Raw genomic sequence first — 27,409 nt, 5'->3', positions numbered from 1 at the left:
TTATATTTTTTGAGTGTAAATTGTTGTTATTTTTTATTTCATAAAAAAGTCAGATCTTTATAAAATGAGTTTCTAGTGTGATATGAATATGAGGTGGGTAAGTGAAAGGTATATTTAGAGCATTAGTTAAATTTGATCTTTTTATTTAATTTTTATAAAATCATTAATTTTTTTATTTCATTAGGTTAAATTGGATTTTTATTTTTTATTTTTTATTTATTGATTATCTAATTTCATTAGGTTGAATAAGATATTAAAATGTTTTTTTTAATAAAATTATTAAGTATTTTATTTCATTAGTACGAGCTATTTAAAGACATGTGGATAGTATCAGTCCACATATCGATCACTCTTTTCAGCAACGTCATATATCAAAAATCGTTAATTTTCAGTTGTGCATGTTTTCGGAATGCCCAGAAAATGTACCTACTATGATCCCAGCAAAAACGGCATATTTTTAACTTTATATTTACCCACTACAGAGCAGAAAGTGTTGTTTTTTGCATTTTGAAAAAAGGTATTGTTTGATTATTTTTCCAAATATATTTAATATTTTTCAAATGGAGAAAAAACTTTCAGGTTTTACCTAAAAAGATCTGTTGCACGGTAAAAAGTTCAATAAATGGTTTGATATTTATATTCAATACATTTCATTATATAATTTTTTTTTAAACTTTAAAAACTATCGCATGTAAAATCAAGTTTTTGATTTATGACGTTGTTGAAAAGAGTGAGCGATATAATGTGCAAAGGTGCGATAAGTTTAAAATAGGACGGGACAAAACAAGAATTGTTATGTACATTTTTAATGCATATTGGATAGCTTAATTAATACCGTCTACACGCAATTTAGTTTTGATTAGATTTGGTTGTATAAATTGGTGCTTTGAGATTCAAGTTCAAGTAACGCCGTGAAGAACCGAATATACAGGTTTTGTGACATTCTGCGATTTGAATAATCCGGAATAGATAATGGAATATGACACTGTTTATGTAAGCGGTACGGTGAACTCGGCTGTTATTTAGAAAAATCATCTAATTATGTTAATTTATGGAGGAATGCGAAGAAATAGTTATCTGGCCCATTCATCGAGGGTCATGGCTCGACCCTGGCCAATAAAAATTTAACCCTTTGATTTAACTTCGTATTTATTGGGACGGTATTTATTTTGGAGAACTTCATAATATCTCAGTTTAATATAAGTTACAATTTCGTATTTCTACAAAATTCAATTTTAGGTATGAAATTATCATTTCCGTTATTGATTTGTGTTTAATGATTGTTTGAACATGAATAAATCTCGATCCCATAGCTAAAATGGATGTCTGAAGCAGAAAAATAAGGAATTAGGAAGAAAAAATAAATGACAACCGATTTTTGTTGTAAATATTTTATTTTTGTATTTTTGTTGCATATATTTTACAATTAGCTTCGGATTCCAGTTTAACAATTGAGCGGCTTCCCATAAATGTCATGAATTAACAACAATTAAAATAAAATAATGACTTACTTAGTTAACGTACCATCACGCCGCTTCCCCGCAAGGGTTGGCGAAGATAATAGAACGCCACTCCAATCTGTCTTTGGGCACAATTTTCGCCTCTTCCGCATTCATACATTTTCTCGTACATGCACACCGATTATTCCGACTCCTGATATGACCATTTTTAAGTATTTCTCGGTTTTTCTATGCTTGTATTACGAATCATATTTATCTCATAAATCTGTTTTACTATCCTTTCTGACAAAAAATAATTTCATAATTTCTAATATACCCACCTTTTATTCCTGAAAAGATTATTATTTGTTTGCTTTTCGTTATAATATCAGCCCCGTTTCGTTTCCTACGATATTTAAATAAAGATTTAATCTAAGTATCGACGGTTCTTTACCTAGTTGGTATTATCAGTTGAACAAAATCGTTTTATTTCATTCTGAAAATCAATATAAATCTTGGAAAAAATAACCCTTCCCAGCGATCAAAAGACTTTCCATGGTTTTTGACATTTTGTTTAGTACATAAGTATATTGATTGAAAACAGATAATTCAGTTACTCATGTCACTGTAGTGAAATTTACTTTGAGGGGAAAGAGAGGCAAATTATATTGATAACATTTTGTTGAAAATGCGTGTTTTCCTTTGTATTGACGCTAATTTTAGTATAAGCAAAAATTGTATTGTTTTCAAAGTAGAATTTAATACATAAAGAAAAAAAACTACATATTTTTTCCACTTGTATTTTATTTGACCAGTGACCAGATTTTGACATCGCCGATATTATCAGATAGAGCAAAGCAGTATTAAAAAGCCTTAAAATGCATTTGAATATATGGGAATACATGAATAGTTTTTGTCCATTTTATGTATAACATTATTAAATAATATAAAATAACATAATGAAACCATTATCCGCACCCCAATGGTGCGTAGAGTACTGTGTCATATAAATGCAGTGTTATCTTGATCGTTTACACACGAAGGAAAGGTGATCAGCCCTCCGCTTCTGGTACCAGTCCATGGTAATATTGAATAAATATTACAGTGAAAAAATCACTTATATTTATTTTACCCCCTTGGGAATTGAACCCGGGACCTCCAAAACGGTAGCCGAGCGTGCTGACCATTACACTACGGACAGATTATTCTCATTATTAAAACTTTCTAAAAAGTTAAGTCTAGGTGTGAAGGGGTTAAGTTTGTTTATCTTTTAAGAAAAATCCAATATGCAATACTTCAAAGACCTAAATAGGCTTTCTTTATCGCGTTCGAAAAAATCTAAAATCGTTTTTAGCTTTTTGTACACTGGGAGAAGAATTCCTTAATGGCGAGGGCAATTCATTTTTTTCCGGCGACCTTCTTTCCCAAGCTTTTCTATGGGCAACTCGGTATATTATGACAGTTTCGATTGTGAGAAATATTGGAAAGGGTGACAGGGAAGTTAGGGGTGCCTCGATAGCAGAGTTATGTTACGCAGTGAATCTATGTTAATGTTTTTTAACACCCTTTTAAGATTCAATATAGAATTTTTATTTTATTCTTGCTTTACAATTCAACAATCATGATGCACGATTTACACACAACGAAGGTTTGATAGTCCCAAGTATTTACAATAAATATGGGAGTCGAACACTGCAATATATCGTTCCGAACATTTTTCATTTGTTGCCGCCGGATGGTCAAATTAAATTTGGAACAAAGGCCAAATAAAGGAATGGGTGAATGATCGAGAGTCAATTTTATGAAAATTGTAAAATGTTTATATTGTTAATTTTTCTCTCTTTTTTGTATGAACATAAATAAGGTTAACATCGTTAAAAAAATATAAATGTATGGAAAAAGAACTTCACCGACAAGACACATAAAGTCGCTTGGTGGGTCTCTGCAAAAAAATGTTTTAAATATGTTTAAAATTATGATTTAAATAAATGTATACAATTTACGTTAATAAAAAAAAAGATGTAATAAAATAGATTTGACGACATATTTTAAAATAAACATTATTATGATTTTTACTGATATATCAAGAATTAGAATTTACAGATCTTCCGAGCTATCATACGCTGGTTTAAGTGACCACTTTCTACACGTGTAAGATCACTTTTCCATCTTTACTTGATAACTACAATCCTCAAAATTCGGAATCTATATTTATGCTTCAATTAAAAAAAAATCCGAGTGATGCTTTTTCGCAACATCTTATGGTTCAAAATAAGTATTCTTTCAATTAAGAGAAACCTTCATGAAATGTATGTAAGATTCTTTCCAAATTATTTTACATACTAGAAGACGCTTGAAAATATCATTTTGTTTTTTTATTTAAGTTGAATTATGACATTTTTTTTTATTTCACAATGTTTTGAGTAAGTCTTAATTTTTGTTAAAAAAATAGTATTTTGCTCCACTAAGGATTTATTTATATCAAGATTTTTTGTATATATTTTTTTCTCGTCATATAATTAGCACTCAAGTTAACACTATATGGTGTCTTATGCACCATTGGGTGTAGACAGAGGCCATTATGAAAACTTGTTAAGTTTTACATACAAGAGTTTTCTGATTGTTTAAAACAAAAGTGAAATAAAGCAAAGTACCAGAGAAAAATTCTATTTAAAATAAAGAGAAATAACTCATTTGATATTTCCGCTTGTCAGCTATGGATTACATGACGTGCTTATTTTTATTGTTAAAGCGACCATTCTTTTGTCATCAGTTTATTTTATTTTTATTTATTGGTTCAAATAAAACTTATTAAATATATTATTCTCAATATTATTAATATTTAAAGCATTTACTTTGTGGTTAGTCATTTTTACTTATTTTTTTTACAATAATTTTAATTAAATTAGTATACAACCGGTGAGTGGTTATATACTAATTTTATAAACATTTTTGTAAAAAAAAAAAAAATAAGTACTTATGTTATAAGTACTTAATTTTATGTTGCTTTTCATGAAATACTGCAATTTTTACCCCTAGAGGCGGTAGAAAGACATCGCCTTGTTTACGTTTGTAAAATACGGGGTGTAATTTTCCTTTGTTGTAACAACATATCTGATTTACTGATTATACAAGGATATTAAATTAACTTCGTGGTTGCAGAAACAAACAGCAGCAAAAATGAATAGTTGGAATTATAAATAAATTTTATTCATTTCGCAGTTTTGGTACAATTGCAAAACATAATACCGGAGTTTTTTTTACGAAGAAACAAATTTTAATTGAAGCTTTTTCTTTTGTATTAAATATGTATTTTTTTAACGATTAATTTTCGTCTATATATATATCTACGAATATAATAATATACTTTTAATCTCACTAAAATCTCTGCATTATGTAACACAAGAAATGCTCAGAAAACGTACGCATGATATTTTATCATGGGCTGGAAAAAGCAGAAAAACAAACGTTTGACGAAAAAAAACGGAATAATCGTAGAATTTATTTGAACTTGGAGCCTAATGATGATTATTTTGTACATTAGGGTACGTTCTCGCACGTTCTTATCACATGTCGTTTTCTGAGATGTCAAGTACCAGGGGTACATACGCTTCTGATGGGTCTTCCAAAATATATTATATTACACATTACATACGTATTTCTCGCTTGAAATTTGATGAGCGACACTTCTTATCCATTTATAATACATATGTGTCACGAACGCTATCAAGTAACCCGAAAAGCTTTGATGATTCACGAAGTAAGACAACCGTATCTTGTCAACTTTATACACAAGGGTAGGTAATGGTTAAGAATATTTGTACCGTTTTCACGTGAACGTTTGAAGTGAAAGCCTGTGACGTAAAAACGTTTTTAAATAACAGCTAAATAATATTGTAGTTCTCAGAAGTAAGAAAAAATAATATGAGTATTTTGTAGATGTCATGGGCATAGAATTTTTAAAATTAAGTCACGTAAAGGGTAGGTAGAATATGAAAGGCAAAAGAATGGAATATTAATGGGGGTTGTAGAAGCAAATTAAGAGTTATCCTCTCAAATCGAATATGCCAAAATTAATTGACATATGCAGTTTTAAACCTCTTCTCAACAACTCAGGGACAAAATTCAATAGATTGTTGCGATTCCGGTAAAACAAGCGATTTTCCAAATAAAAATGTTTTTACCTGTGACAGGTTTTAAGATTTTGAACAAACAACTATTTACATTCTTATTTATACAGATAAAAAAATGTGCGTATTCAAATAAAACGTTGTGTTAAAATTTCTAAGTAATCGGTGAATGACATAAGGATATTCAAGATTTTTATCAAACAACCATTTAATAGATTTATATTATCCACTGACACTTCGTGATGGAATTGCATTTTTAATATATTATTAGATTAAAACCAATATTTTATTTACCAGTCTGATGATGTCGGTAACGACGAAACCCGGTCACTGGTCAAATAAAAATAAAGTGGAAAAGCTAAAAATATTGGTTTTAATCTAATAATATATTAACAAACATTTACATGGATTTATAAAATTAACAAATTTATCTGAGATGAAAGATTTTTACTAAATCATTGTTTCCTTATCTAGAAAATAAAATATAAAAGAGCCAAGAGATCTGTAGACGACTGCTAGGGATAAGAATCTGAGACACCGGTTCGGAAAAACCACCAAATGGCTGTTTTGGGTCGCAGTCTAAAAAAATAATGGAAGAAAATTCAGATTTGTGCATATACAGTATCTACTCAATGAATTAGGGCCACCCATTATTTTTTTGAATACTCTGAAATCTTTTGGATTATTATATTTATTTGACATAAATACTTTAAGTTTTCTATTGACATCTAATACCATGTATATTACCTTCAATAATATGTAAAATATACCTGGATTATTTAAGCCTTTACAAAATTTCAAACCCTTTTTCTGAGAAAGGTCCCTAATTAGCACAGGTAGACAGATAGTTGAAAGTTAAAAAAATAGTCCTATCTCATTTATTAGTGAAGTTTCTTGAGTTCTGGTTGTTGTTTTGTTCAGAGAGGTTATATAGTTATCGTGTCTTGTGAAAAAAACTTAATTTTTAATTTTAGTTCATAAAGTATAATTTTTTTTTGTAAACACAAGTGTTTTTTTTGAAAAGGACAAAATGGGAAAAAGTAAAGACATTTCTGAGGAAAAAAAGTCTAGTGTTATGGTGCTACTGAAATCAGAAATACTATCTACTAGAGAAATTTCAAAAAAAGAAAACGTTTCTCGTTAAACAGTGGCCAGAATTTCAAAATCAATAAAAAATCAGTCACCCGCCACCAGCAATCGGCGAAAGAACTGTCGTAGGATTAGAAAAACAACACCGAGGACTGATCGAAAAATCATTCAAAGTGCCTTAGAAAACCGTAGTGCATCAGCAAAAACATTAAAAATAAAATTGGAAGAAGAGGGTATAAATATATCGGTATCAACACTGAGGCGACGTCTTTACGAAGTAAATCTGAAATGCAGGCGCCCTGTAAAAGTACCAAAATTGACACCACGAATGAAAGCGGATCGATTAAAATGGGCCAGGCTACATCGAAATTACTCGGTAGATGATTGGAAAAAGGTATTTATTTAAATTGAATTTTCAACATATCATTTTAGTAAAAAAACTTATATTTTTGAATTAAACTCAATTTTTCATTATTTTTCAGGTCATCTTTAGTGATGAGTGCCGGTTAGAAGCCGTGACAGAGAGCCGTCGATTCGTCAGGAGAACACCAATGGAACGTTACAATGAGGCCTGTGTGGTAAAAGTTATCAAACACCCCCCTGCAACAATGATATGGTCATGTATTATTAACAATTTACCTGGGCCGTTGTTTTTCGTGGAAGGAACAATGAACCAAAATTCCTATAAGCAGGTCCTCGAACGAATTTTATTGCCCTTCTACCATACACTCGACCTAACAGAAGGTCCATACACCTTCATGCAGGATGGGGCACCTTGCCACCGGGCTAAATCAATAATAAAATTTTTGTCTAACAAAAATCTGCCTTTGCTCCCCTGGCCTGGAAATTCTCCGGACCTTAATCCTATAGAAAACGTATGGAGCATGTTAAAAAATAAGTTATACTCATTTCCAAATCCGACAGTAGACTGTCTAAAAAAAATATTCAAAAAATTTGGTTAGAAGACGAAGAAATAAAAAACATGATAAAACAGTGCATTTTAACTATGCCAAAAAGAATTGAGGCAGTTATTTCTGCCAAAGGTGGAAATACTAAATACTAACTATATTTATATGAAAATATATGCATAATTTAAGCGTAATAAAGTGTTCATGTGTAAATAAAATTCAATGTTGTTTTATTCAAGGTTTTCTCTGAGTTATTCCTGTTTGAATTGAGAAATTGCGCGAAATTCTGCGTGGCCCTAATTCATTGAGTAGATACTGTATTTTAAGCCATACTATAGGGAACAACTATCGCAGAAATAATTATTCATCAAAATAACTGCACGTTCTTCTATTTCTAATAAATTTTAAGGTCGCCTGCATATTTATGAAAAAACGATCATGTCTGATCTGATTTTAAAATAATTTGGCAAAGCGAAATAATGTATTTCCTATGACAAGTAAAAAATTCATTTTGACTGCGGTTTCAATGACCCAGTGTCTCTGTTTTACTCGAAGTTATAAACGCAAATACTTTAAATATGGCCGCGCCGGTACCAAAAAAAGTTGACACTATTTTGTAAGTGCATTCTTGTGTTTTTTTAAGTTCTCGAGTAAGTTTGTATGTTCAATTAGGCACTGTGCTTAACCTTGTATAATAGAAAAGATTATTTGGCACCAATGTAGAAAAAGAGCAAAGAGAAAAAGTGCGTATTATATTAGTGCACATGTAATTAGATTTAAACACAATTTAAAATATTATAAAGATGAAACGATGTTATTCGTGAAGGAAAAAATGCTATATACATGTATATTGTAGCTGTCTCGATCTGAGTCAAAGCGTCTATCGTTTTTATATGAAACAATCATGGGATGCCTTGATTTACATCTTCTTTCTAATAAAAACGATAGATGTGTCGTCTCAAATTGAGACACCTATAATCTGTCTGTTCACGATTATTTTACCTCTAGTTTTTTTTTATGATTTATTTGGCAGTGTAAATAATAATAAAAAAAACTAGAGGTAAAATAACTGTGAACAGACTGTATACATAAATGTGATAATCCGTAGGGTGAATAATCCAGTGTCTGAAAGAAAAAAAATTATTAAAAACTCTTTATTTGATTTAAGTTTTGTACTGACATTTTTTCGACGGAACTGCATTTTATAGAATAAAAAAACAACTAAGTTTGTAGTTTATTCCACATGAATTTTATTTGACCAGCAACCGGGTTTTGCCATAAACGAAATCATTAGACTGTTCTGCTGGTCAAATAAGACCCGGTTGCTGGTCAAATAAAATTCATGTGGAAAAAAAAACTACATAGTTGTTATTTTATTCTATAATTTTTTTGCTGTTTTTACATTCATTTAAATATTAATTTTTTACATTCATTTAAATTTTTGTGCTCATATCATATTTAAAATCAAGTGTTCTGAAATATAAAATACAACAAACAAACTATCACGCCACTTCTCCGTTGAGGTAGGCAGTGAGAATTAAATTCAACACCACTCTGTTTTTGCAAACATTCTTCGTCTCTTCCACATTCATGCATCTCAGAGACGAAAAATTGATTTTGATTGAGAATATAAAAGTTGGATCACTAACAAGTATTTCCTTTTAAATGTAATTTTGAAATTCAAAAAAGGTTGTTTAATCATGAGTACAATACTCAATGTTGCGAAGCGCATAAAGTGATAACCTAAACCATCTAATGATCGCAAGTCCCGCAAATGCTCGGATTTTATTTTTATAAATGTAAGAAATATGCGCATGTTGATGGCACTTTGGCGACCACAACAAAGTCGCAATTGTGTGCATACCCGCATTGTCTGGCAAGCGCATTCTTAATTTATCTCTCCCAGAATCCAGTCACTCACTTAGAGCTACCTACTAATACTTTTGTATAATAAACCAATGTCAACGTGCTAGCGAGTTATTACTGACCATCTTCCAACTCCTTAGTACATAGCGATATCCTTCGATGATTGTTTTAATCTAGAAAGATCGTTACGCTTGGTTACGACTTTTGGTGACTTAACACAGCTTGCTCCTGAGCTGGGCTTCAAAACACGTTAAGTCGTGATGAGGTAAAATGCCATCTTTCTTTACAAATCGTCACTTTTTACTTGACAATCTGTCCCCAATACGGTATAATTCTAGAACGCGAGTCACAAACACGCGTTGGAAATATAATACCGTTAAGTACATAAATATTTACGACTGTAAATAGAAATACTCTAGGTTTAGTCCAGCGTAACATATTAGATATACTTATGTATTATAAAAACTATTGTTTAATACTTATTATCGAATACGATAGAATTTTGCATTGCAGTCAAACCATAAATCAATAATTTTAATAATATTTTTTTCATTTTTAATTAATGTTTTACTTAGTAAATACCACTATTTCTTAAAATCTACTGTGACACGTGTTTCGATACATTCCGCATCATTTTCAAACACCGTATGTCGTATGTAAAATATGTATGTAAAATAATTTTTTCGTCCGCCTCCGTAGTGTAATGGTCAGCACACTCGGCTACCGTTCTGGAGGTCCCGGGTTCAATTCCCAGACGGGGGTCAAATAAATATATGTGATTTTTTCACTCTAATATTTATTCAATATTACCCTGGACTGGTACCTGAAGCTGAGGGCTGATCACCTTTTTTTCATGTGTTAACGATCAAGATAACACTGCGTTTATATGATGCAGTGCCCTATGCATCATTGGGGTGCGGATAAGGGTTTGAATATTTATATATATATATATATATATATATATATATATATATATATATATATATATATATATATATATATATATATATATATATATAAATATTTATACATATATTTAAATATATATATATATATATATATATATATATATATATATATATATATATATATATATATATATATATATATATATATATATATATATATATATATATATATATATATATATATATATATATATATGTATATATATATATATATATATATATATATATATATATATATATATATATATATATATATATATATATATATATATATATATATATATATATATATATATATATATAATATGCAAGTACTAGATAAGCATTATCGATGGAATTAAGATATGTATGGGCATTTGGAAGAAATAAGTGAAAAAAGAACAGTAAAGCAAATTTATTGCAATAAAAATGTATAATAAAAAGACTGACAAAAAACAGTAAAACGCAAAAATAGTGGAAATCGTAGGAGTTCTAATGATCTAGTTTTCAGAGTATATATTAGGGACTGCATCCATTCTGCTCTGGCTCTTATGGTCTCGTTGATTGAGTTTTAGATGTGTTACCAAATGCTCCGTAATCGATGGGGTAGTAGGGCGTGGAAACCGTTCACACGTCCGTCATAACCATTTCCGAGGTACTGCATTAGCGACACAGACGGAATAGTTTCCGGTTAGTATTATGTTATGCTACCAAAGTGTCAGCTCGTTAATCCGAACGCTCCGTAATCCGAATGATGCCTATGTTTCGAAATTTTTTTCTGAACATAGTCATCAACTGGGCTGAAGAAGTCGTCCAGAACACAAAATAATTATTAATGTGTTTTTATTTATTTATTTGTTTAATATGGTTATAAAAGTTTTTTTGTAATCATTTAAATTCATTGTATAGACATTTGTACTTTTACAATCTTAAAATTAAAAACGCAATACTATCCAATAAAGAGACAAAGCTCTTGTGCTTGGAGAGGGACTAACACGTATTATGTATTGTTTATATTTGTTAGTAATATATTTTATTTTTTTGTTTGTTTTTTTCTTTCTTTGATTAACATGTAATTTATTAATTTAATTATTTTTTTGCAATTTATTGTTTTCAATTTTTTAAATATCTTAAGGAAGGTTATTGAAGTACTTGGTTCCCAAATATTTAAAATTCTGTTGGAATGGTTATTGCATTTTGGTATTGTTCAGTCATGTTGATATCTCGAAGATGAACTTTTCTTTATTTTTATGTAAAAAATATATTGATCGGCGGGTATGTATGAGGAGATGCATGAACGTGGAAGAGGCGAAGAATGTTGGGAAGGACAGAGTGGTGTAGCGTTCTATTTTCTATGCCTACCCCTGCGGGGAAGCGGCGTGATGGTTAGTTAGTTTTATATTAATTACCCTAAAAGTAATAAACAGTTAGCGGTGTTTTGATAATCTCTATGTATGGGCAAGCACTAAACCTCTAGGATCGATATAGATCATATAAAAATCTATAAAGATAACTATTATATTAACATATTTATGAAAATAGAAATCTTGAATTCATTTTATTTATATTTTAATGATCAGAAAAAATCAAACATGTGTATAAAGAATGCGTAAATTATTTGCTAGTTCATATTAAAAATTCTCGTATTTGTATATGTTTGAATTTTTGAGAAAAAACTTTTAGTTTTAAGTTTAATTGGATTTCAATTATGTTCCTATGGTAACATAATTAACTTCGATGTTAGAGTAGTGGGTTCAAAACAAGTCAAAAGAATAATAAATAAATAAAATCTAAATATGCAGAACCTCTCTTTTTGCATTTCTTTTGTATTCACACATATTTATCTCGATAAATAGTAATTAAAATGATTAACGTAATATTTAAAAAAAAATTTTTTTTCAATGTCTGTCTTATACAATATTATTCAAAATATAAATAATGACAAACAGCCTTTTTAAATTGAGAAACTGATGCTGTTTTACTTTATAACTGGATTATATTTTTAAAGGCTATCCCAAGACAAAAAAGCTCTCACATAAATAAAAACACGTTTAATGACAAAAAACCAGTTGAACAACTGATATGTAAAAGAACTTTTAAAATAAAATACGCCATATATACACGTAACTTTCAAAAATTCGGCAAATATGAATAATGGACAGAATGGAAAACAAAATTACATGATCAATTAAATTAATTAAATAAACCATATCCGCTCCCTAGGTGGAGCATATGGGGTCCACAAACTGTCTCCAGGCTTTTCTGTCGGCTGCCAGCTCTCTTGCATCCTCCCAAGTCAGATCCACGTCCCGAAGTTCTGACGAGAACTGCCGACGAATTATCAGCAGTGGTCGTCCTGGGCGGCGCGAACCTGATGCCTTGTAAAAGAGGCAAGCTTGATTAAGGCTCTCAGGAGGCATGCGGAGTACATGGCCAAGCCAACTGAATCGCCTTTTCTTGACGACAGTTGTAACCAAGATTTGCTGCGTCCTACGCCTTACCTCTTCATTCCTCATGTATGAGAAGATGGATGAATGTGGAAAAGGCGAAGATTAACATTACACATGTGTTTAGTGTTTTAAATGATCACTTAGGTCCAAAGATTTCCAAATTCTTTTTGTATACATGTTACCGTTTTCTCTGTTAAGATATTTATATAATAACTTGAATGCCTTTTAAGGGGCTAAATTCAGCTTTTATAAAAAAAAAAAACAAATTAACCATCACGCTCCTTCTTCGTAGGGGTAGGCAGAGAGAAGAGAACGCCACATCAGTCTGTCTTTGAAAACAATATTTGCTTCTACTTATTCATGCATCTCCAATTCTGCCATTCTGGCCTGATCACTTTCACGTATTTAAAATACTTGATCTTGTTACTTTTAAAGCTTTTTTGTTACTTAAAAAAAATACATGTCAGGAATCTAATCACGAAACTCATATCGCTCACTCCTTTCAACAACGTCATAAATCAAAAAACTTGATTTTTCAGGAGATCATTTTTAAAGTTTAAAAATATAATACAATGTATTAAAAATATATATCAAGCCACTTATTGAACTTTTTACGGTGCAACAGATTTTTTTTAGGCAAAACCTGAAGGTTTTTACTCCATTTGAATAATATATAGTATATTTCAAAAAATAATTCAACAATACCTTTCTACAAAATGCAAAAACAACACTTTCCGCCGTGTAGCGGGTAAATATTAAGTTTAAAATATGCCGGTTTTGCTGGAATATAGTACATTTTCTGGGCATTCCGAAAACATGCACAACTGAAAATTGATGATTTTTGATATATGACGTTGTTGAAAGGAGTGAGCGATATCTAACAATTAATACATAAATTAAAATGGAGTTTTACAAATTAAACGCCAAATCAATAAAAAAAATGATTACCACTTGTATAATGCTGTGAATAACATTGAGTTAATAATGCTTTAGACTCCATTGTTTCTGCATTTGTGTCAACATAACTCAAATTTAACAAAACTTTTCATTTATCGTTTTGTCTGACACGATTGTTAACAAATCTCATGCAAGTAAAGTATCTCTGTTTTCCATAGTTAATTAATCACGTCAAATATTATGTTGGCTTTAGTAATGAGAAGTGAATAAATTCTTTTCACTGACTATGTGTGGCTGCATTCGCTAACACAAATGTGCACTATGCACACAGTTGCGACGTACAATTATTACTGCATGTCTTAGTTACTGAGTCGAAGTCAGTTATTAATTCAACTATGTTTAAACAATTATAGGTTTATCGTTTCTTGGATAATTCTTACAACCAAACATATTATGTTATTATCACTAGCCGATTTTTTAAAAACTGAGTGCCTACTTAAAATCATAAATTGAGCACATTCTTAGGTATTTTTTGGCATCGTGACTCATCGAAGATGAAGAAGAATATGGAAATCTGGGCATTTACGGGGTGGACGACCGTCATAGGCTGGTTTAAGTGATCACTTTACAACGTGTAACATTCACCAATTCTACCCATTATTGACAATCACACTACTCAAATTCTTGGAAGTTCCATATATATGAACCAATTTAGAAACCTTGTTCTTGAGTCACTAGAACTTCACTAGAGATATCTATTGGTGAGATGTAAAGAAGCTTTTTACTAAGCAGAAATTCTTATATTAGTATGTGAGGCCGAATCCTGGATTATAATCACACACATGAGAAACGCCAGAATATATCATTTTCATTTTTATTATTTAAGCTTATAATTTGACCGGATAATTTATTTACATCATTTTGAGTGTGTGAAAGTATGAAAAATAACTCCTTTAATTGGAGATAATCCAGATTTGTGAACAAGTATTTGGACACACTCAAAAAGTTGTACATACTTAGGTACATGTTGTACAGAGGGCGATTTTCGTTTTGTTTTTTATTTTATATTTTAATCACACATGAGCCATGATTTTCATAATTACTAGGCGAATATTAATAAAAAACTAAATAATTTAAACATGTATTAGATCATTATTTATAATCATATATTTTAAACATAAATTTATGCATGTTATAAATAATGATGTGTTAAACGGCTTACATTTTTTCCCATGTTATTTAAAATTACCAAAAGGCGGGGAATGGGCCCTAAGTATCGCAAAATATAGTCATGATCATTGCGTGTTTTATAATATAATTAATCATCAACACCATGTCGGGAAATAAATAAACAAATTGTCAAGGATAAATTAATAAATCTTTCGTTAATTTATTATACATAGGAACTAAAAAATTCGAGATGAATTTTGGAATTCATCTCGTTCATTTCAATTCCATGATTCAATTATGTTACTAAGTCCTTAATAATAATAATATTTTATTATAATTCGCCAACAATTTAACAATGCTGACATTTTTATACGTCAATTAAACGGTCATTACTTACATGTTTTTATCTAATTATGATGTTTACCAAAAACATTATTTTTGACATCTCAACATAGATGAAGAAAATGGAAATCTGGGCATTTACGGGACTTACGACCGTCAGGCTGGTTTAAGTGATCACTTTACATTCACCGATTTTACCCATTATTAATAACCACACTACTGAAATTCTTAAAACTTTTCGATATATTGATCGAACTCGAAACACGGTATGCGAGAGTTCACTAGAGACATCTATGGTGGGATGATGAAAGCTTTTATTAAGCAAAAACACTTTTATTTGTATGTGAGGTCGGAATCCTAGATTATATTCACATACTTGAGAAACGCTGGAAAACATCATTTTAAATTGTTATTCTAGCTTAATAATTTGACCAATTAGCTTATTTACAATATTTTTGAGTGTTTCCAAATACTTGTTTACAAATCTGGATTTTATCTAATTAGGAGTTATTTTTTACATTATTTTTGACATCTCAACATAGATGAAGAATGTACGGATTACATTTTTAATATATCTATCTAGTCAAACATCTTAAAAATGTAGTCGGGTTAGCATACCAGTCGCTAAGGTACGTAATGTTTCAGTAAGTAAGTAGATAATTGATGAAATGATTTGATTGTAGATTGTACATACATTGAATAACACGTGTATGATAGCGAATTTTGCACATACAGCATACCAAGATTACCGAGTAGATTCCATCTAGAATCTCGGAGGAAAGGCCACAGAGTAGGCGCCCTAGGCTTTAATGCCTTTAGTGGATACTGCATACTGAACGCCGCGAGTTTTAGAAAGTTGCCCGTAAATTCAGTCGTCTGCTAGCGTTTGTGCCGGGAGGACGTGTCGCCGCTTCGCGCCGTGGTATGCTTACGAGCTCGTAAAATCAAATAAAAATATCAAACTTCTTTCCTCTTTTCCGATTCCCTTCGATTCAGTGATAATTGTGCTAATTTCCCGACAAACTTCGCTTTGAGTGTTGATCCTCAATTAACACCGAGACGATACATTTTTATCTTCTAACTTTAGCGTCGCTCTAAGATAGTTGTAAGTGTTTTTTCCATAAGTTTTATATATTATAAATAGTTGTATGGATCTAGTATCTCGTGTATTGTGGATAAGATTTTGTGATTCATGAATTATTCAGTGATTTTATGGCCATTTTAGAACTTGATTTTCAAAGGAGGAGGAGACTTCTTGGATTTTTGTACGTAAGAAATTAATCAACTTTTATTAACAAGTTAAACTTCAATATAAAATGATCTTCTATGTTTTATTCTTCAAAATAATTTAATCCTATTAAATACAATAAAATAAATGGTGTCATGCTTTTTCCTCCCTCTCCTGTTATCAATTCCCAGACAAGAATATATCAAGCCAAGTACATACATATTTATTTAATAATTTTTTAATTACAACAGTTCACATATATAATATTGAGGTAAAAACAATATTATGGTTTTTATACAATTTATTTTTATGATGTTTCATATTATCGTTGTTATATTACCCTATTTAGTAACGTTAAGCACGTTGTGGCATCGAGCATGAAGTTCCGGGTTCAATTTATTCTTCAGTCAGATAACTCGTTCAATAAATTAAAATAATAAACATTATTTAATTTTTATTATTTTAACTATATCTCAACGTTGATAAAACAAAAAGATTATCAATTATTGGAAATAGTTTCTAAGGGTTTATTTAAAAATAATATTTTTTTGGTTTTTCTCGTTCTTATGAAATAAGTATTATATTTATTTTATTTGTGTTCATATGTTTTCTCCGCCTCCGTAGTGTAATGGTCAGCATGCTCGGCTACCGTTCTGGAGGTCCCGGGTTCGATTCCCAAGGGGGGGTGATATATAATAAAAGTGATTTTTCCACTCATATTTTTTCAATATTACACTGGACTGGTACCTGAAGTGGAGGGCTGATCACATTTCCTTCATGTGTGAACGATCGAGATAACACTGCGTTTTTATGAAGCAGTGCCCTATGCACCATTGGGGTGCGGTAAGGGTTTGATTATTTATTATTCATTTGTGTGTAGTAAAGTAGTATCAAGTGTTAAGTATTCAAAAAATATTTTTCTGTAATATTATTTAATACTTTCAGAACACATTACATACTGAAGTTATCGCTTTAACTACGTTGTAAATTAACATTTACTTTTTACTTCTGTTGGTTAAAAAACAAAAGTGAATGATTTTTTTTTCGGAATACATTAGTATCCAGAAAAAACAGCATAACCAGTAAAAATGACAACCATTAGAAATAAATTACAAAAGGAGAGTTTAAGTTATTAACATTGCATAGTTGAATAGTTTACTTTGTTACTTTCCTTAGTAATTGATTATCAAGACATCAATAAACAAAACGTTTATATTATATATAGGAGAAAAAATACAGTAAACTTATTGCCACGCAAAAGATGATTTATTGCTATTATAAAATCATTTGAATAGATACCTAACTATCCTCGTACTCGGACGAATTATTTAATTTTAGAAATTTGACACAAATACAATAGCAGAATTGACTAGTGTTGTCTTTTAAATGTCAACACATTGCTCCATAATTATTATTCATACTTTTTATATCAACTTGTAACGTTCACTCTCTTTCACACCTGTTATTTTTTTGCGTGTATCAGTGCATTCGTAATGAATATCATAATTTAATAAAACTTTAATTAATGCAATTATTTAATTTGTTGGTCACTTACGTGACATAAGAAATAAAAGCATATTAAAAATCGTCATCAATAACGTAAAACAGTCAATTTTTAATTCATTTTTTGTTTTTGATATTAAAACAGTATTGACATATCGCTCACTCCTTTCAAGAACGTCATAAATCAAAAATCGACAATTTTCAGTTGTGCGTGTTTTCGGAATGCCCAGAAAATGTACTATATCCCAGCAAAAGAAGCATATTTTTAACTTAAATATTTACCCGCTACAGAAAGTCTTGTTTTTGCATTTTGAAGAAAAGGTATTGTTTAATATTTTTTAAAATATACTAAATATTTTTCAAATTGAGAAAAAACCTTCAGGTTTTACCTAAAAATATCAGTTGCACAGTATAAAGTTTAATAAGTGGCTCAATATTTATTTTTATTGCATTGTATTGTATTTTTAAACTTTGAAAACGTTCTCCTGAAAAATCAAGTTTTTTGATTTATTACGTTCTTGAAAGGAGTGGGCGATTTATGTTTATAAGTGTCCAGAGAGCTTTTACAACTATTATATAGTAAAAAAATAACACCGCAAAAGTAAAATAGCACAAAATAAGTAACATACATCCAAATAAGAATAGGTACAGCATAAAAAATATACAAAACATATGTCTTAATATAATGAGGATTGTTTTTGAATAAATATAAATATAATTAATAAAAAATCCATAAAATAGAACAAAAAACGTAAAAAAGTATGCATGCATTTTGACATATTGCTGAACAAAAACAAAAACACGGAAAAAACCTAAATAGTTTTTTTTTTACAACCTTACATCATTGGGTTTTCTTGATTTTATGCTGACTAACTCATGTCCAAACATTATCAATGATTAATAATATGATATAAAATATAGATATAAGTATACAGTTTTGTCGAAAATATGATTTTAACTCATTTCATTTCCAAAATATCAGCACAATAAAAAGTAAGGATTTTAAAATCTAATTTTCTTCAAAAGTCTTTTATACACGAAAATAGAAATATATTAGAAGTTTTAGTAAATATATCACAGAGGAAATAAAATGAAGATTTAACTTCCGGGTTTATATTTCTAACGACTTTAGCATTTTGAAATCGGTTGTCAATCAGTTTTTTTCGGAATGAAACCGTAAATAACTTTCATGGAAATTTGTTTTTTGTTTGTTATTTTTTTGACCTATCAATCTTATTGAATAAAAAAATTAGGGAGAGTAATCAAATTTTAATTGATAGTTTTTTTAAATTTAGTATACTTTTATGTACCTGTTTATTAATTTGATAAATGTTTCCAAATTCAGTTAGTGAAGACGCCAAAAATATGTAAACGTATTAAGTATCAACTTGTCATACATAACTAACTTTAAGGTTTTCCTTTATTTTTCCAACGGGGTGTTGAAGTTAAGTGGTTATTCCTTGGGGTTAGGGAGGAATTATATAATATCCAGATACATAATGATATATACAATACCAAGCTGAGAGGCTAAGGATAATATTACAAGGAATACAGTTTTTGGGCCGCGTTCTCGATTACCGATAACGAAAGTAATATCTACAATCGCGTTTTATTTATTTCCAATATACATTTTCCAAAATTGGAAAATCGCTTACAGTGGACTAACCTACTTGTTTTGTTGGTTTTGTAATTTTTGATTTTGTGTTTAATATTTGAACATTCTATTTTTCCAATCAAAAACTATTTTTCTGGGTTTGTAGAGAAGTTAGTGATTAGTACTTGCTGTCACCACTAAGATGTTTCGGATTAGATTCCAGTTCGAGTAAAATTCAAAATTTACTTTAAATAATTTTTTAATTCCTTACATTGAATTTAATTTTATATTATTACAATTATTTATTATGTCTACACTTCATCTGAGGATCGATTACATATGGAAGTTAACATTTTAACTCCGTGATAAAGATAAAATAAATCTTGCTTCTACTGGATAAAAACCGAAATATTGATTTCGTTTATTTTTTGTATCATTATTTTTCTGATATTATCGAAATACAACCGATAAAAAATATCAATGTCGTTATAAATAAAAGTCCTGAAATAATATAAAGTTATCTACCTTTTTACTGTAATTTCAGCGCTGGTGTGGAAAAAAAAACTTCTGTAATTGTCTTCATTATTTTATATCAATCGTGATTGTTTTAATATCTTAGCTGCATTCAATGGTGTAAAAATAACAAAATCAAAGTAAAGAAGTACGATAATGATTGTAATAATTGGTCAATGTATCTCTAAACTTATTAATCAGTCCATAAAAACGATGAAAAGCTATTTTTTAAATGATGACTTTCGCAGAGAAACAATTTTAAGGCCTCATACATTGTAGCCAAACTCCCTGACTACGATTCTATGGAGGGGATCAAAAAGTATACTTACACCTTAATAATATTTCATTCAAAAATTTGTCACCGTTTCTTCATGTACCTACATATATTTTACTTGCAATCACTCTTAGTGCAACATGCATCACAGTAGTGTACTGTTTGCAATAGCAGAGAGAGTGTTGTACGTGTCCGTTAAGGTATACGATTCGGGATAAACCAAAAAAAGTGTAACATTTTTTTTTCACTCATCCCCTCAAATCGAGACTTATGAATCTTAAAAAACATTATAAAGTAAAATTTGCAAAGGAGTCAGTTAAAAAATGTTACAAACTTTTTTTAATTGAATTGAATTTCATATAAATTGCGTTAAATGGACGATTATAGCATTCCATCCAAGTAACCGTTTATTAAAGCTATTTAACTCCATTCAATTAAAAATACTATCCAAGAGAATTGAGGTAATCGAGAAAGATCATCTTTATCGAAAGTTTTCATCGCAGTAAGTACAATGAACTCGATGTTGCCGTATTACAATATTATGTAAGCTATTTTTATCACTTGATCGTCTTCACGTTTGATCGTCTTCAAAAATGTTGAACTATAAAAAAAGGTTAAGATTTATGCAATGAGAATGTTAATTAATAAAAATTTTCATCACTACGTACTCGTAGTATATTACATACATTACAAACTGATTGCAATATTTGAAACGTGATTTAAACAATAAATAATTTTTTGTAGTTATTGTTTTAACCTAGTTTTATCGATTTAGCCTAAATATGAAATCTGAACTCTAACCTGTGATTTTTCTATGCGTAACTTAGCTCCTTACGCGGACAGGTTAGTATTCACCGGATGTGTGATGACTGACAGGATTTTGGACATGGTGGGTCGTTGGAAGGGTGGCATTCTTCTTTTTTTCTTGAGGAAAAGTGCACCTGTGATTCGGAAATCGTTTATTTCATCCCTTAAATTTATTTTACAGGAGTAAGCCACATTCCATTTGACTTCCGAGTTGATTTTTTTTATCAAAAGTAATTTTTTTAAAGCTGAACAGGTGGTTCTCGCATTCTTTATCTCACATTGTGAATAAAAATAAAAAAGGATTTAAAAAAATTGCCAAAACTTATTTCTTTTATGAATGCAAGAAAAATGTACTCATTAAGAATCTATTTGAGTTTTATTTTGTATCGTTATTTTTATTGAAATATACTTTTTTTAATTTAGACATTTAATGTTTTTTTTTTTACTTTTAAAATGATGTAGTTGATATTTAAAAAAACCGTCACTTCGCTTCTCCGTAGGGGTAGGCAGAAAAAATAGAAAGCCATACCAATCTGTCTTTGCAAACAATATTTGCCTCATTCATGCATCATTCAATCATACTCGTATTTTTATTTGTTGTATTTATTTAGAACATGATTTATAAATTAATAAATATATAATACAATGTCCAAGAATAAATAGTATTAAATACATAAAAAATATTATTTAATACATCGATTAAAATTATGTCTAAAATTTTTATATAATGATGGGATTTCGCCGAAAAAAAATATCAATAAACTTATCAATTTAGATACTTAATTAAATTATGTGATTTTCTGGACCGTTAGAGATGAAGTTTACTGCAACATATTTGCATGCGTTATTTTTAAGCGCTTAAGAAAAGTCGCCAGGTAGAGTTTACCGTTACTTTTATGAGGTAATTTTGAATTGACAGTATGAAGTTGTCGGCGGTAGGCATTATTTAAAACACGCTCTCGAGTGTTTGCCGCATACCACGGCGTCGCTCGAGAATCACGTTTTCAATTTTGGTTGCATAACTTTTCTCCATGAGAACGAAATATTGCAAAATTTTATATCCAAAATTGTGCCAGCGTAGATCTTAAATACAATAAAATTTCAGCGCCGTCTTGCGACTGCCGTCTTGCGAATAATGGGTAGTCTGCAGCGCAGGCCATCCTTAATTTGTGAATCCTGTATTTATTTTCATACTCACAATATTTTGAGTGTGTCCGTGTTAATTTCAAAACTCTGGGATAAGAGTTATTTTTACATCTATACATCTCAACACTGACGAAGAAGAATATGGAAGTATGGGTATTTAGAGGGCTTATAACCGTTCACAGTTTGTTTAAGTGATCACTTTACACACCTGTAATATGATTGATAACGACACTACTTATAATGATTGAAGAAAACAATTGTTTTTTACCACTTGAGTTTTGTTAAAGACAACATGTTTCAGAAGTTAAACTTCCATCATTCAGGTCTGTATAATAAGTAAAATATAAAATATAAAATTGTTCTATAAATAAGGAGAGGGAAAAGTTAGGGTTAGTCAAGGGACGGAGTTTGAAAACAAAGAAAAAATGGAAAGCAAAGGTGAAGAATTTTGAAACAATACATTATTTAATAAATTATTATTAGAATTTAGGTTTTTTTGGATTTCTAAATTTTCAAGATAATTCATAATTTGGCCTTTATATGGAACAAGGTGTAATAATTTTAATTTATGAGAGTGAAATGAGTGATTAGTTTATATTATGTGATTTGCAAATTCCGAAAAATAATTATTAACAAGACCACTATGATGTTTTTTAATTCTATTTTTTTTTAATTTCTCGCAGTTTGGCCTATATAGTTTGGCCTAGTTTGATACTACTTATGTTTTGGGAACTCTTAGATATATTTTCTACTTCACAAATTCTTTGAAGAGTTTTTTATTCATATTTCTGCTAGTAAAAAAACTTACTAAACTTATCATAGATGGTTTCAAGAAGTATCATATGAAAGAATGTGTTAATTGAAGCATAAAATATTTTCCAAAATTGGAGTAGTGTGGTTGTCAATCATGGATGGAACGGTGAATGTTACACGTATGTAATATGATCACTTAATCACAGCCTATGATAGGTCGCAAGCCTTATATATACCCAAATTTTCATATTCTTCTTCATCTATGTTGAGATATCAATACAATCGAATATTATTTTACGTTCATAATTTCTCAATATTTTAATTTTAAATGAATCAATACAAACTTACATACCAAATTGTTATTTAAATTTTAAACGTATTTATATCTAAAATTTGAACACTAAAGGACTGTATTAATAATGAAAAGTAGGACATGCTTTCTACCGAAGTGACCAGTGATGAAAAATCAAGTGAAAAAAGTCATAAAAGTTAAGTTGGTACTCTGTATGCAAATGTACAAACGTGACAACTAAAAATGTTGACACGATTAATTCACAGTTACAAAAATTATATATTTGATTAAAATTTTGTGTTAAAAGAGATTATCACTCTGGCTTTAATAACGTTGTAACAATTTTTACATGGTTATCTGAATTTCCTCTTTATAACGATCACACTTGATTAAGTATTTAAACCATAAAGAAACTGAATTACTTCTTATTTCTGTTTCATTTAATAAGTGCAATCGAAAATACATTGTTGAATAATGTTATTCGTTAATTATTCGTAAATAAAAATTAACTTTTTATAAGGCCTAATGTACGATACATCGCAACTGATTTTTTTAAAACCCAGGTAGCATTTAACGTAATTGAATTTTATGCTTAAAGTTCCACTTTCGTATTAAAAAAAAGTTTTTCTTAAAAATACATATATACTTATATGGTTTTGAAAAAAAAAGACTTATTGAAAGGCGGCAAGGAGTAAAAAAAACCTTTTATTTTTTCTGTATATGTTTTAAAAAAACTTCCAATGTATATGTTAAAAAAAATGTGCTTGGAGATATTTCTTGCCCTTCGCGAGGTCGATCGTTTAATGAATTGGATGTTTGTGAGTTCCCCCTTAAGGATGGACAACCTTTCAACACGATTTACGTGACAGTATTTTTTTGATACTGAGAGGGCAGAGAATTGATTGTGGGACTTAGATGACAGTCAGATATGCTAATTACTAAACAATAAAGGGGAATGACTAGTGTTAATATATTAGATATCGACTGGTTGATATCAAAATGATGTAACACCTACACGCTACGTATGTATCAGCAATATATTATTTTAATAACAACGTTGTAAATATGCAGATGACATTTTGTTTTAAGGCAAGGCTATGTTAGTTAATTCGACAATCCTTTAAGTTATTAATTAACGATACTACAATATGTAAAGAAGACCTATCAATAAATGGAAAAAGGTAGAAACGTAATACATAGTGTCGATCGGCCACGTTATTAACGTTGCTCGATTCTTTCCAGAGAGGTAATTAATATAAAATGTATTAAATAAGTATGTAATTTGTATACACGGTACGGGAAATACTGAACAGTAAGGATATTTCAATGTTAATCTAAACTTTTTGCATATGCATGTATAAATAAAAAAATATTTTTATACATATTTCATAAGTAAACTTCATAATTATTTAATAAGATATTAGGTATTTTTATATGATGCAGCTTATCCGAAAATATTAAATGAAACTAATGTTCTTTAAAACCTATAATGATAATTTTCGGTTGACATAATTCCATTTTTTAATGTATCTTTTCTTTAGTCTACTGTGCTACCTGTGTTAAAATGATTCTTCTGAAAAAATGTAAATATTTTTTGAAATTTATTTAAAAATTCTAATTAATTTATTTACAATCTTTGTCTCACGGAAAAACGGAACTTTTTTAAATTGAATAAAAATTATTAGCGCCAAAATTTCACGTATTCAACGTTAAAAGTGAAAAAATTGAGCATCAAGTGACAATGTGCTTTTAGTATTGTTTGAAAAATAAAATTAGATTGAAACTGTGTAACAAACTTTGTTAACTGTTGTTATCATATTGTTAAAGCTGTGGTACTTTACGAAATACGACTATCAATTGCATTAATATTCAACGCAGCATAGGAATGCGATTCCACTACGACATTGAATCCATACTCAGATAGCCTGCATATAAAGTCAAAATTTGTATAATAATATCCCCTAGTATTGAGTTGAAGCCTAAGAAGAAGAAAATCATTTGGATTTTAAAAAAAATATGAATTTTGAGAGAATTCGAAGATCTTTCAGAGAACCATAAATCATTTCCCATCCTTCTGAAAAAGAAAACAGTACTACCTTTAACAAATAACAGTGAGCTTCTCTTCTGAGGATTTCGAGACAAAAAAAATAACGGGTAAAAAAAAAACAAAACTTATGAAAGAAATCTTGTTTTGCAATTGGTGGAAATCAATCTATTAATACTTGTAAAAATACGGTATTTAAGAATGATTATACAATTAAAACGATTTAAATTGATAACATATACGTATCGTGAATTGACTACCGTTACTTGCGAGTATAATGCTCATTGCGAAATCCACAATTTTATTGATCTCGGTCTTTGAAGCAGCCATCGTTGCATTATTTGTGCATGTAACGGTTGCGTAACTTTTTTCAAACTTTCGTTGCGAGACGGTGTGATATATTGTGTTGCGCTATTCGCAATATTTCATGCAAGTCGTTTACCCTCTGTCTAACGTCAGTATCTCCAGCCAACAATGCCATTCACCCTACATGCATGCCCGTTTATTGTCTATAATGGCAATTTTTCAACTCAATTGACTTGCGCAATCTTACAAGAGATCAAAATGGTTTAATAAATTGTGCTGTATTTTGGAAAATTTTGCTATCGCTTTATATAATATTTTACGTACAATGTACGTACATTCATGTTTATAAATACAAGTTTTCATATTAGTCCGCGATGAAAGTATATAATACCTTCAAATATAAATGAAAATATTCATATTTGTTTGTTCAATATCTTAAATCTTCTTCACTCATTCATCGATTGCATTAAAATTTAACATAATTTTTTGAAACGCACTTCGTTTTTACGCGACAGGTATTTTTACCTTCGAGAGGTAAAAAAAAAAAAAAAGATTATTTGACCGTGATGGCCGCGCCATTTGTTGGACGTAACATCTTGAGAATTACGCTTCACGCGTAATTCTCAATATTGCTCAAAGAGGACAGCTTACTTTTTGACATTGATTAAAGAAAACACTTCGTTTTTTACCACTTGAGTTTTATTAGACTACATATTTCAGAAGTTAAACTTCCATCATTCAGGTCTGTATAGTAACTAAAATATAAAATGTAAAATTGTTCTATAAATAAGGAGAGGGGAAAGTAAGGGGAAGGGGTTAGTCAAGGAACGGAGTTTGAAAACAAAGGAAAAATGGAAAGCAATGGCGAAGAATTTTGAAACAATATATTATTTAATAAATTATTATTAGAATTCAGGTTTTTTTGTATTTCTAAATTTTCAAGATAATTCATAATTTGGCCTTTATATGGCCTTTATATGGAACTTTTTTTGACAGTTGCAGTCATTTACTATTTTCAATGTAATTTATAAGTTTCCCTCCTTCACAAGAATTGTAAAATTAAACATGTGCAGAAATGTGTGCTCACTTAAAAAAAAAAATATTTTCTATTTAACCAGACTGAGTCACGAAAACGCATGGTTGGGAACAGCTATTGATTTTATTAAAAATAAACTGTAAACAATAAATTGACTAGTTTCAAATATTTGTGCACAATGGCTTTTTTCAAACGTTTGTAAGTACGTTGTATAATTGTATGAACCTCAATGTAAGGGGTTGCTAGTTAGGATTATGGTCGATATATCAACATTGATATTGAGTTGGGAATGCGGAAGTCTTGGTCTATAGGGTTTACGACTTGTAATTTTCATTTCCATCATAATAAAATCTTCATCTACGTTGAGTATTGTAAAAATGTATTGTATGACCGAAAAACTTTCGTTTTATTGTTAAAAATATAAATATAATAAAATAACAGCTATACAGTTTTTTCCACATAAATTGTATTTGACCAGCGACTGGGTTTCGTCGTAAACAACACCATCATCGACACCACCAATCTAATGATGTCAGTTACGACGAAACCCAGTCGCTGGTCAAAAAAATGTGTGGAAAAAACTATATAAATAGTTGTTATTTATTTTATTACATAAAATGCAGCTCCACCAAGAAATGTCAGTTCAGAACTTAAATGTAGTAAAAAAACACATTT

At 29.7% G+C, this 27,409-nt stretch overlaps 1 protein-coding gene across 1 annotated transcript in view; it reads left to right on the top strand.

Annotated features, from left to right (window-relative positions):
- The first annotated feature begins 16,108 nt into the window (after window positions 1-16,108).
- The window catches only part of IRSp53 (Insulin receptor substrate 53 kDa), a 353,967-nt gene continuing 342,666 nt past the window's right edge, over window positions 16,109-27,409 (top strand). The window contains exon 1 of the mRNA XM_088266488.1: window positions 16,109-16,503. The gene's annotated coding sequence lies outside the window, so the exon portion shown is untranslated. The remainder of the gene's footprint in view (window positions 16,504-27,409) is intronic.

Source organism: Brachycentrus maculatus, unplaced genomic scaffold (assembly GCF_059751285.1).
Source record: "Brachycentrus maculatus isolate JH-2025_06_01 unplaced genomic scaffold, ASM5975128v1 h1tg000269l, whole genome shotgun sequence".
NCBI classification, from domain to species: Eukaryota; Metazoa; Arthropoda; class Insecta; order Trichoptera; family Brachycentridae; genus Brachycentrus; species Brachycentrus maculatus.
The sequence above is the reverse complement of the archived record's forward strand: the minus strand, read 5'-3'. Positions and strand labels throughout refer to the sequence as shown.